The sequence below is a fragment of the Equus przewalskii genome, chromosome X, assembly GCF_037783145.1.
Source record: "Equus przewalskii isolate Varuska chromosome X, EquPr2, whole genome shotgun sequence".
Taxonomy (NCBI): Eukaryota; Metazoa; Chordata; class Mammalia; order Perissodactyla; family Equidae; genus Equus; species Equus przewalskii.
Window position 1 is genome coordinate 28,587,195 of NC_091863.1, and position 10,367 is coordinate 28,597,561.

Genomic DNA, 10,367 nt, shown 5'->3' on the forward strand with positions numbered 1-10,367 from the left:
AAAGAGGTGATCAGGGTAAAAGGAGGCCCGTAGGGTGGGCCCTAATCCAATCTGATTGGTGTCCTTATAAGAAGAGGACATTTGGACACACGGACCCCAGAGGTGCACACACAGAGGAGTGATCATGTGAGGACACAAAGAGAAGGCAGCCAAGGGTCTATAAGCCAAGGAGAGAGGCTTCAGAAGAGACCAAATCTGCTGACTCCTTGATCTTGGACTTTTAGCCTCCAAAACTGTGAGAAAGGAAATTTTTCTTGTTTGAGCCAATCAGTCTGTGGTACTTCTTATGGCAGCTCTAGCGAACGAATACAATGACATGTTTTTATAACAAAATAAAAATTAAACCTGGATATGATTACCTAAGTTCCATTTTCAAAAGTAGAGGAAACAACCTCCCCATCCGCTAACGTCAGTCTCTTCCTTTTCTGGTAAGTGCCTAAAATACCCTTTAATAGTTTTACATAAAAAGGTTTATAAGCCACAATTTAAGAACACTCAAAAGACAGTACATCATTTTCTAGGAACAATTAAGTTTCAAATGAACTAGAAAATTAATTGGTTCACTCGGATTCTGACAATGCCCATATATTGCACTGAATTACTGTGTTCAAAATTTGCAGAGATGGAGAGTTTGACCCTTTTATACTTTTATTTCTTAAATAGCCAAGTTTTTGCTTTTGACTACTTTTTAATTTTTCTAATTTTGTTGTGAATATTGAATATTACGATCGGAAGTTGAGCCTTTTGTGTCCTCTGTATACAATTGTTAGTTAAGCATCAAACGAAAATGTGGCAGTCAGCAAATACTTACTGAGTGATCACCATGACAAACAAGCAAACGAGCCAAGGAAAAATCTATATATTGTTGACACATAATTAAAGCAGGCATTTATATATATGCAGCAAATCGCAAATTAATGCAAGTCTAACCCCATTGTGGCACGATTGGCAACTACTAACCACTTCTTCCTGGGATGTGGAGAGGACTAGGGTATTGTCTTCAGGATTCTCTTCTTACCTCATCCGAACCAGCTCCATGCAAGACTGTTCTCTTACAGTTATCAGAAGCAGCATGCTGATTATAGAATTCTCAATCCACATAACACACATATCCTGTCTCTATCCCACAAAATTCAGTAACTGTATTTACTTCTCTATTTCGACATTTATTTAAATTGGTATTGTTCAAATCCGTGCCATGTACAACTCCTCTGTGTAACATCATGCCCCAAAATCCCAACAAATGCCTTCTTTGTGCATCTTGCTTGCACATACCGCTACAGTTTGCACATACTTTCACAGTTTTAGAAGAAAAATATTATCTCTTGAGGTGATATGCTCTATCATTCAAATGTCCTTTCATTTGTGAAGATATTCTTTCTCTATACATAAAGGAAATGAAGTAAGAGCTTGAAACAAGGGAAGGGAAGAGCGTTCCAAGGTTCAATGAGCTCTTTTCAGGTTTTAGAGGTGATACTGGGGTCTAACACGTCATAATTGAAGACATGAGCTCCTATTCACACTAGCGATACTCTCATACTTCTCTAAGAGCGGTCCTGTGATCTTCACTGTTCTTTGAAATCTAGCCTTGTACCTTTCATATCTATTTTTAAGAATATTTTACTTTTCCTGTGATCGTTATTAGCATCTTTCTGTGACTCTATCCTTAGAGGAGAACGAGTATTCCAGGAGCTGATGTGGGCAGTCAGGGAGTCCAGTGGTGCCTTTTTTGTCAAGTTAAATACAATGGGATTGAGTCAGAGGAGATGCAAAGTTTATCCACATACATAGTCATTAACTTACTCAGGCTTCCTCTTAAGACTACTTAACACTGGAATTTTATTTGTATATATGTGTATGTGTGCATGTTTCCTCAGAAAATGTGTGATATTAAATTTGCTGACACAAATTTAATGGCTTCCATGGTGTAAAGAACGGAAAAATTTGGACCCTATTTGGAGAGAAGTGGAACATTGTTTATTTTTCTGTAAATGAAATCAAGGCTGCCTTCACCACATGCAGCAGCAGTCCAAGGCTACAATTCACAGAGTGAAATTACCACCTGACCCTTGGAGATTCTAAGTGCATCAGCGAACAGCAGAATCTCTTTCTTTGTTGTATGCCCAGAGAGGCTCTCCTTCTCACCATCCCAGCCCCTCACCCATGAACACAAACACACAGGAAGTAAGAACTCCCAGAGTTCACCAACCCTGGCATTGTTATAAAAATCAAGATAGTAGAGATATCAATGCCCTCTCCTGAAATAAATAAAATAATTCCCTTTTAATGGAAAGGGAATTACTAAAAAAACTTGTCAGCAGAAGAACAGATTGAAATGTTGTATATAGTTTTATTCCTATTTTTTTATTTGGCATCTGAGATCAGTCAGACCATGAGTGTTTACTGAAAATATAAAGAAACAGAAAAAAAACCTTGGCTCTGCATTTTTTTTTTGAAAACTCAGTATATATCTCAATTTACTAGAACTAATATAATCATCTCAGGCTCTAATTTATACAACCTGAGGCCCCAGTTGTGTGCTATTATTTTTCCCATGTTTTTTATAAAACTTAAAGCTCCCCTTTTTTCTACTTTAATTTAGAAAAGCTTATAAGAAATACACACCATCACTATACTTTGAGACAGAAAATACTACTGTGTAATCATAGTAATCATCATCATGAAACTACCAACTATCTATGTTGTAATAATGACTTAACAATTAACTTAGGGTTTTTGAATAAATATCATAAATATTTTATTAACTATCCAGAGGGTGGGGAAGCAGACATAGTAGCTGCTGCTGTTTTATAATCACATGCTATTATTCTGCTACCAGTAACTATGGGATGCATTTTCAATGTGGTCAGTAGGGTTGAGATGGTTTACTACATTATAGCGGTAATAGCAAGAAGAACATTTGAACGTCAAATTCTTCTTTTAAAGGATTTGTTAATAGTTGCAGGAGATAAGATGGAAAGTGTTTGTGAATGCATGTTAATAAAAATTATTTTAACTCCTTTAAGATATTCTCTTTTCCCCAAGTTGCTTTAATGTCTTAAAATATCCTACTATATATGAAAAAAATGAAGAAAGTTATCTATCTTCAAAAAAATAAAAATATATAACCTAAAAAAAAGCATCTGAGATTTCTGATTTGAATGTGTTGCATAAATTGATGTGAAATCTCCTGCAATACAGCATTCTGAGAACTAGAATATAGACAGACACCTTCTTGGAGTGATCTAATCGTGAGCTGGTCTGTGGACAGGGAGATGGACAGAACCCAAACCAACTATTTAAATAGAATTAAATAGTCAATGAAAGCAACTCTTTTGACCTCTGTTTTCATGGAATTATCTTCATTGATTATTTTTATTTCGTATAATAAAGGATATGTTTCACGAAAGATAATCATGGGAAATGTTTTAAAGATCTGAAGTGGACACAGATTCCCTTTTAGACCTTAATACAACAAAGATTAACTCCATATGTTATGTATATTTTAGTCATTGTATTTAATTATACCATTAAACTAAGTGTAAAATTTTTATCTTCCTTTTCAGCTAGGTTAAGGGACTTGCTCAAGATTACACAGTAGCAAGTAGCATATTAACTGTTTAAATGAAGATCCTCAATGCCCTAAAATAATAAGACTGGTTCTAAGTAACTCTAAAATAAATGAATGAGTCTATCAATTCAATGAAGTGTTTAACTTTCTGAGTGTCATTAAGTAGAATTCCTAATTTCTTAAATAGACTTTATTTTTGAGAGCAGCTTTTGATTCACAGGAAAATTGAAAGGAAAGTACAGAAAATCCCCATATACTCCCTGTCTCCACACATGTACAGCCTTCCCAACTACTGACATCCTGCACCACAGTGGTACATTTGTTAGAAGTGATGAACTTACATTGACACATCATTATCATCCAAAGTCCATACTTTACGTTAGGGTTCATTCTTGGTGTTGTACATTTTATGGATTTGGACAAACGTATAATGACATGTATCCACCATTGTGGTATCATACATAACAGTTTCACTGTCTGATAAACCTTCTGTGCTCTGCCTTTACATCCTTCCCTCCCCCAAATCATTCTTAACCACTGATCCTTTTACTGTCTCCATAGTTTTACCTTTTCCAGAATGCCATGTAGTTGGAATCATTTACTATGTAGCCTTTTCAGATTGGCTTCTTTCACTTAGTAATATTCATTTAAGGTTCCTCCATGTCTTTTCATGGCTTCATGGCTCATTTCTTTTTAGTGCTGAATAATAGTCCACTCTCTTGATGCACCAACAGTTTATTTATCCATTCACAGATTTTCTAATTTTAAACATATTAGTGAAACAGCAGAGTGAAGTTCTAAGTAACTCTAGCGTAAGTATACAACACTGACTCAAGTCTACATCATTCATGCAACTCGTCATGGCTAGTTCTGCATGGATTTGCTTAAGGTCTCTGGAAACTCTTTGCCCATTATTTGAGCTCGTGAATATAAATATCTACTTGCTTGGACCAGGATCCATCCAATAAAGCATTCCATCTCTGACCGCAGTTCTAAAGAAGATTTTGTGAAAGAACATAATCGTACTTCAAGGTACCAACCCTAAAATATTAGATCATGGATGTACAAACCCTAGTTTTTCCTCAGTTATCTGGTAATTAACTACATAAAAAGAAAAATCCCTTGAAGTCAATACAAAGACAAAGTAGTCCTGCACTAATTAGTCGGATTATCAAGGTTGCCCTCGGTTTATTGAGCACCTAAGGAAGCTTCTATCTGGCAGTTAGCAAATCACTTTAATGGCTGAAGGTGAACAGATTAGATAATCCAAGACTTAAAATAGATTTTAATAATTGATATCCTTCTACATTTTCTTTTGCTTTGGATCACCAATGATATCATGTTTTTCTTTCAGAAAATAAATCTAAAACATCAGCATAAATGTAGCAAAGCAGAAATACATTTCTTGGTGTTAATTTTATTTCAGATGTACTAGCCTTTTAGTAAACATTTATTAATGGAATTGACATAATGCCAATTGAGTGGTTGTAATCTACCATATAAATAACGAGATCTGATAACAAACAACAAGATTACATTTACTATTTTTTTTTATTTTGGTAAAATAACCATAACATAAACTTTACCAATTTAATCATTTTAAGTGTAAAAACCAGTAGCATTAAGTATATTTACACTGTTGTACAACCATCACCACCATTCATCTCCAGCATTTTTTTTGTGGCCTCAAACTGAAATTCTGTATCCATTAAATAATAACTCCCCATTACCCCTCTCCCTCAGACCCTGGCAACCACCATTCTACTTTCCGTCTCTGTGACTTTGACTACTTTAGGTGCCTCATATAGATGGGATCATACAATATGTGTCCTTTTTTGATTGGCTCATTTAACTTCGCATAATGTCTTCAAGGTTTATCCATGTTGTAGCACATGCCAGAATTTCCTTCTTCTTTAAGATGGAATACTATTCCACTATATGTGCATACCACATTTTGCTTATCCATTTATTCATTAATAGACACTTGGGTTGCTTCCACCTTTGGGCTATCGAGAATAATGCTGTTATGAACACGGGTGTACAAATATCTATTTGAGTCCCTGCTTTCAATTCTTTTGGGTGTATATCCAGAACTGCAATTGTTGGATCATATGGTAATTCTATGTTATTGAGAAACTGTCATACTGTTTCCCACAGTGACTGCGCCGTTATTACATTTCCCCCAGCAATGCATAAGCATTTTAATTTCTTCACATGCCAACACTTTCTATTTTGTGTTCCTTTTTTTTGATCATAGCCATCCTAATGGGTGTGAAGCTGTATCTCATTGCAGTCTTGATTTACATTTCCCTAATGATTAATGATGCTGAACACCTTTTTAAGTGCTTATTGGCCATCTGTATATTTCTTCTTTCAAGAAATGTCTATTTTTGAATTAGGTTTTTTTTTTTATTCTGAGCTTTAGAAGTTCTTTATATATTCTGGATATTAATCCATTACCTAATCTATGATTTACAAATATTTTCTTCCATTCTATGAGCTGCCTTTTCACTCTGTTGATAGAGCCCTTTGACACAGAAAAGGTTTTCATTTTGATAAAGTTTAAGTTATCTATTTCTTCTTTCATTGTCTCTGCTTTTGGTATCATACCCAAGAAATTATTGCAAAATCCAGTGCTATGAAGTTTTTTCCCTATGGTTTCTTCTAAGAGTTTTATATTTTTTACCTCTTATAGTTTAGGTCTTTGATCCATGTTTAGTCAATTTTTGCACATGATGTAAAGTAAAGGTCCAACTTCATTCCTTTGTATGTGGATATTCAGTTTTCCTAACATCATTTGTTGAAAAGAAGGTCCTTTCCTCATTGAATGGTCTTGGTACTGTAGGGACCTGGAATTGGCCACCCCAAGATATGTCTCTTTGGCATCAGGATTATTTGAGGCTGACTGCTTTTGATAAACTGAGACAGGGAAGGAGGCTCTGAGGAATGGAACTTGCCCTTCATTAGGACACGTTTACATTTGTAAGGTAAATCTCTATCTGTAAAAGGTGCCTCCCTCTCTGTACCAGGAAGAAGAAAGGAGATGACCTTCTCTCTAGAAATTCTTAATCAATACCAAAGGCAAGGACTTAAATCTGCATTTTATTGTGCTTGTCTGGTAACCTCCTGTAACTGACTTCCCTCCCCCTCCCAACGCTGGCATTTCTTTAAGGATTAAGCATCTTTCCTTAGGCTAGGAACTGATTGCTGCGCTCACCTGTGACCACCCAGCTCAAGACAATCGACTTGCCTCCTGCTAAGCCCACTGAGATAGCAGACCCACTACCTGCTGTGTCCATCAAGCACTGTGCCAACAGGGCAATCTTGTGACTATTGTGGGAGGGACATTTCAATCACATGTGAAACACCCTGTTTGGGGATATATAACCACTATGTGCACCCCACTTCTTCGGTGCCCTTTCTTCCTTCAGGAAGAAAGGCCCCGGGCCATGGTTCCTCATAAAGCTTTGTTTAATTTTCTCTTGCTATTCTGTCTCATGTGAATTTAATTCGTTCTCCGGCCAGAAGAACCCACATTTGGGAAGAGGAAATGCCTTCCTCCCCTACAGTACGCTTGTCAAAAAAATTTGACCATATAATTGAGGGTTTTTTCTGAGTTCTCTATTACATTCTATTGACTATATGACCATCTTTATGTCAGTGCCACACTATTTGATTACTGTAGCTTTACAGTAAGTTTTAAAGTCAGGAAATGTGAGACCTACAACTTTGTTCTTTTTTCAAGATTGTTATATTGTTTTGGCTATTCAGGTTCCCTTGAGGTTCCATACAAATTTTAGGATGGATTTTTCTATTTCTACAAAATCATTGCTAGGATTTTGATAGAGACTGCACTGAATCCATACATCATTTTGGGTACAATCGACAGCTTAACAATATTAAATCTTCCAATCCATGAATACAAGATATCCTCCCATTTATTTGCCTCTTCTTTCAGCAAGATTTTGTATTTCTCAATATATAAGTCTTTTGTTTCTTTGGTTGTTTATTCCTAATATTTTATTCTTTTGATGCTATTTTAAATTGAATTGTTTTCTTTATGGGTTTCCCATTGTTAGTGTATGGACATGCAATGGATTTCATGTTTTGATTAGGTATCCTGCGACTTGGCTGAATTAATTTATTCTGACAATTTTTGATGGAATGTTTAGAGTTTCCTACACACAAGATCATGTCATCTGCAAACAGAGATTATTTTATTTCTTTCCTTTCAATTGGGATGCCTTTTTTTTTTTGCCTTATTGCTCTGGCCTTTAATTATTTTTTCATCTAATCAATAGCAGTGACAAAACTCACTTTATTCTCCCAGAAGAATTTATTTTAGAGAATTCTAAGAAAAATATTCAGTGAAAAACATACGTGCCATAGATAGGCTTTCAGATATGAATCAAATGCAGACCTGGAATTCAAGAAGTTTAGAATTTCTTATGAAGCTTTATTCTAGCATCAAATGTTTATAATTCAAGATAGACACCTTAGGAAACAGGAATAAGGTGATACGCTGGTGTCCCCACTGTTATGGTGACCTGCAGGGGCAGATGGACCCTCAAAGTAAGTTTGGTTCAGATGTCTGAGAAAGAAAACACTACATACACCCACACCAAGAGGATACAAAAAGGTTTAGTACTTACATAACTGAAGTTTCTGGGGAGAGCAGAGCAAGCTTCTCATCTCAAGCAGGTCTGAAATGACTTGAGAGCAAGGAAAGAAGAATGACCTGGGTTTTTATTCTCATTAGGGGGTGGGGCCAGGATGAGAGTCCCCACACAGGAGCGTTTGCATGGTTTGAATCTCCTGCCTGTGCCAAAGGAGGGAAAACCCAGGTTTTCTTATCAGCTTTCCCAGATGTGGGACACAGGGAGGAGAAGGAGAGGTGAGTCATAAAAGCTGTCAGTAGTCAAACGTCAAAAAATGGGGTCAGAATCCCTCTACCCCCTTGTACTGTTGGTGAGCATTTAAGTTGCTTCTAGTGTTGTGCCTTTAACAATAGAACTACTATGAATATTCTTGTACATGTCTTTTGGTAAACATGTGTATATGTTTCTGCTGAGTATATACCTAGAAGTGGAATAGCTGGGTCATAGAGTACGCTTCTCTTCCATTTTAGTAGATACTGCCAAGAAATTGTCTAGAGAAGTTGTACAAATTTACACTCACACCCACAGTCAAACCAAGTCTTGGCTGCTCTACATCCTCACCAATACTTCGTGTTTTCTTTCTTTTTAACTTTAGTCATTCTATTGATGTTGTTTATAGAACTAAAGAAGATAATGCATATTAATATCTATTAAAGTGTGTAGGGGAGGAAGACATTTCCTCTACCCACTGTGGATTCTTCTGGTTGGAGAACGAATTAAATTCACATGAGACAGAATAACAGGAGAAAATTAAACAAACCTTTATAACATGTATACATGGGAGGCTCAGGCAAGCTGAGCAACTCGCCAAAATGGCTGAAGCCCCCACCTTAAATATCATCTTCAGCTAATGACAAAGGAGGATGTTGGGGGTGAGGGGGGGAGTCGATCATGGGAGATTACCACACAAGTACAGTAAACAAAATGCAGATTTAAGTCCTTGCCTTTGGCATTGATTAAGAGTTTCTAGAGATAAAGTCATACCCCCCTTCTTCCTGGTACAGATAGGGAGACAACTTTATAGATGGAGATTTCCTTTACAATGTAAATATCTCTTAACAAACGGTAAGCAAATTCTACTTTTCAGTTGCTTTCCTGTCTGCAGTTTATTAAAAGTAACTGGCCCCAAATAATCCTCATGCCAAAGAGACATATCCTGGGGTGCCCAATTCCAGGCCCCCACAAGTGTTTATTGTATATTTATGGCCTCAAAATATTTATTATTATTACTATCATTATTATCAGCATCAGCATAATATTAAAGGCACATTTTGAGAGAAATCTCATGGTATTCCAAATATCAAGGCATTATGACTTACAAATAGAAAATTAACAAATACCCATCATAGAGAAAACTTGAGATAGGAATTTCTGTGCTGCTCACTGTTTTCTTATCAAACTTCTCAAACATGCACACCCATAATTAGGTTCTAATGGGTATGTTACTGTGAATTTTTCCTCCTTGGGGCTGTTTAAATGCAAATATCGTTATCTCTAATTTGAGCTACTCTTAATGCTCTGAAGTCAGACTGGGCCCATCTGGCTATTCAAAGGCAGCCCAAGCACATGTATCTGCCAAAATGCAGGTTTGCATCTGGGCTCTTGTGCCTCCAGTGCTATCTTCAGGCTGTGCCAGGTGCCTTCAGGATACAGTCTTGCAGTGTGGAACTTCTTGCATATCAACTTCTGTTTGGTTGATTCAAGTTAAGCAAAACTGTCTTTTTTTAAACTAACATTTCATTCATTCTTCCATGATCCTATCTATCTGTTCTTGACTATATATATATATATATATATATATATATATATATATATACACACATACACACACACACACTGCTATATATACTGCAAAGGACAAGATTTAAATGGAGCAAAACCAACTGAGCTCTAAAATCTGCAAACAGACTGGCAGTTTCAGAAATGTAACGTTTAGCCACTGTTAATCTGAAACAGGAACTTCCTTGGCACCACAGCAAAGAAGAAATCAACTGGAAAAAGTCCAATAATGGTTTTAAAATGCTAAAGGTCTGGTTGGTCACATGAGAATTCAGCCTCACTTTTTGCCACCTTCTTTATGATCTCTCTTCTCTTGCCTACATGGGCATCTGGACTATCTAAACATCTATTACAGTGTG